We start from the raw sequence: 3,036 nt of genomic DNA on the forward strand, positions 1-3,036 counted from the left end.
TCTGTGTGTGGCTATTTGGACAGTGTTTACCAAATCACAGTATGTTTATTCACATGGGGTTTTTTTAACAATATTGTCTGTGACAGTGACTGAATTCCTTCCTAGGTCTTGGGGTCTCAATGCTGGGCTGACCCCAATATCATAAAAGTCCTTGTTCCCTAGCCTGTGCAGCCAAAGAAGTCTGGAATGCGTGAGGTCGAGTTTTCAAGGTTGTTTATTTTTCCTTATCTATAACATTCTTTCTCTGACCTGCTGAGGTCTGTCTAGTAAAGAAGCCATAGCAGTCTGCCCATCCTGCCGGGCAGCATCTACATTTTATATCAGAAATTACGTGTGTTGTGTTTACAATAATGTGCCAATAACTATCACCTATGTCAGACGGTGTGTCTCTACCTTAAACCAATAGAAAAGTGTCACCATCACACCAAGACATGGAGGACAAGGAGAAGGAGAAGGCGGCTGCAACACGCCCAAATTCCTCCATCTTGTACCCCTGAATCACATTCTAAAAATCCCAGAATTCTACTTTTCCACCCTGTGTCAGTTCACCTATTACATTACTCAAATCCTTTTGGCTTGTAATTCCTCATATAGAGTTGGCAACCTCTCCCACAGGCTAAAATCGAAGCCACAAGTGTTTTTGACTTCTTGCCAAGGTTTCCGAGCCCCCTGCCAGGGTCTCAAGACAGCCAGGGCAGCCAGAGGGATGTCCTGGACTCCAACACCAACAAGTCTGTTGCTTGGATGGTATAGACCATCCAAGCAACAGACTTCTCTGCTCTCAAAATACTTGTGAATGTGAATGTGTCACTTGTAATTTCTTTTTGAAGATTTATGCAAATGTTGGGATAGCACTTACTAAATACAGTTTTCAGACTGAATGGGTAAATGACAGAGTTGGAATAGTAATGTTTTTCTGGTGTTCTCACCTGTCATGAACTACCTAGAACTAGTCAGCCTCCAGTGGCAAAGAGGAGCCTAGAGTACCTCATATCCTGTCAGTACTCAGCTCTTGAAAACATTTGCATAGTTCAGCAGCCCAAAGAGGCTTTAGTACTGAACGTCAGGGGTTGTGAAGTGAAGAGGTACAGTCATTGGGGAGTTTTGGCTTTGTTTTTTTTTATTTTCATTCTTCTGATTTGATAGGGTGATCAGATCAAAAACTCACTGGAAAGGAGGAATGCCATGTAGGACTAATGCATCAGTTTTAAGAGCCAGTGAGACCTGAGAGTATTTTGGCATTTTTAGTCCACTGTTGTTGAAATTTATATACTTTTTTTTAAATACTATTTTTTAGTGTCTCTTGCCAGTGGCACTGTTGCTTCTGTGGATCTGTGCAGTTGCTGATTTGAAAATAGATTCAGAGTCTATTCCTCAGATAAAGTTTCCATATCACTGGAAACTCTGACAGTGCTGCAGGTTGCAAAATGTGTAGTTATTCTTAAATGTGGTTACTACATTGTATATAGCTTCTATGTAATTTACTGTTCAAACTAAGCTTGATGTTCGAAGACATTTTCTTTGTCTGTCTGTAATGTAGTGTTGCTCTGGATACCACCATTAATGAGTTCTAAGTGTCAGGAAATGTTTTAGTTACTTTGTTGGGTGGGATCTGAGACATGTATCCTTCAGAACCCTCTGTAAATCACTTAATCAAAATAGTGGTGCTTGTGAGAAATTGTTTGTCCAGCACATTCAAATGAATTAATGCAAGAGGTCATGCTAGTATGTGGGAGTTAATAACGTGGTAATCATCATGAAGATGCTCTCACTTAATGAGGTCCATTGCATCTTCAGCTTAAGTTGAACTGCTGCTTCCACATTGTTATTGCAGGATTTACACGTTAGATTGATTAAAGCTTGTGCAGGTGCAGCTCCCCAGACTGCAGTCACCATTGTTGTTTGCTGTACAAACACATCCTGGGAGACACGTCAGGTAAGTTGGCCACTGAGCACTTATGGCTGTAAGGAGATGTAAATAGCTTGTCTTTTCTTTCTCTCTCCTTCTTTCTTTCTCGTCCCTGCCTCCCCCCACCTTTTTGTCTTTTTAATGAGACCATGCTGTACCTCAGTTTTTCCAGTCAATAAAACTTCCACAAACTTTGGACCCACGTCTCTGCAGCTTACTGCCTCAGTATTCTGTATATTGGAGCAGCCAGTGAAAACCACCAGGCCTTAGTGATACCTTTCTTCCTGGTTTTTGATATTGCCTAAATGAGTATAAATTACTCACTTAGATGACCAGTCACAGAATGTGAATGTTAGCACTATTACTACAAGAGTTTAGGGAGATGTGTGATAGCAGCTAAAATAAGCATTTTGATGAGTAGTGTCCTGATTCTGAATAAAGAAAACAGCAGTTGCCTTCTCTGAGAGGAAGACATTTCTACCTTTTTTAGTCTCATAATTTATTGTCTACTGAAAGTAATTCAGTCACTTCTAACACAGATTGAACTGCTTCCTTGATTAATATTTTTTTCTGTCTTTGAAGTGTTTCCCATTTGCAATCAAAGCTGAAAAATTCAACAAAGCTCTAAACAAGAGTTCATAGACCTAAGTAATTTTTGGTTTTTACTTCTTAAACTTTTTTTATTAAAAAAAACAAGTTGATAGCTTTAATCGAAAACAAATACAAAATGTAATTTGTGTCATTCAAGTTCTTCACGGATCTTAGGGAAGCCACCTGAAGTGAGAAAATCTAAAATATTTTGAGAAATGTGTCCCACCACAATGTATGAACTCTTGAACTAAGTATTCATGTTATATTGCTTTGATAAGCTTTTGTACCAGTTTTCAGATGTTTGCTTGCTTTATCCCCATAAATGTCTTCAGTTTTAATTAATATTATTTTTTAGAGACAGAATCATTCTAAAATGTCACATAAATGTAAGGAAATTTTAAGTCATTCAAATGGCAATATCCTTCCAAGTAAATGAAATAAATGGTTCTTTACAGAATATTTGAAACAGGAGATTCAGTAGAGGATAAAAAGTATTTTTCAAGTAAGGGTATAAGTTTCTTATTCTCTATTCAGTA

Source organism: Vidua chalybeata, chromosome 4 (genome assembly GCF_026979565.1).
Source record: "Vidua chalybeata isolate OUT-0048 chromosome 4, bVidCha1 merged haplotype, whole genome shotgun sequence".
NCBI lineage: Eukaryota > Metazoa > Chordata > Aves > Passeriformes > Viduidae > Vidua > Vidua chalybeata.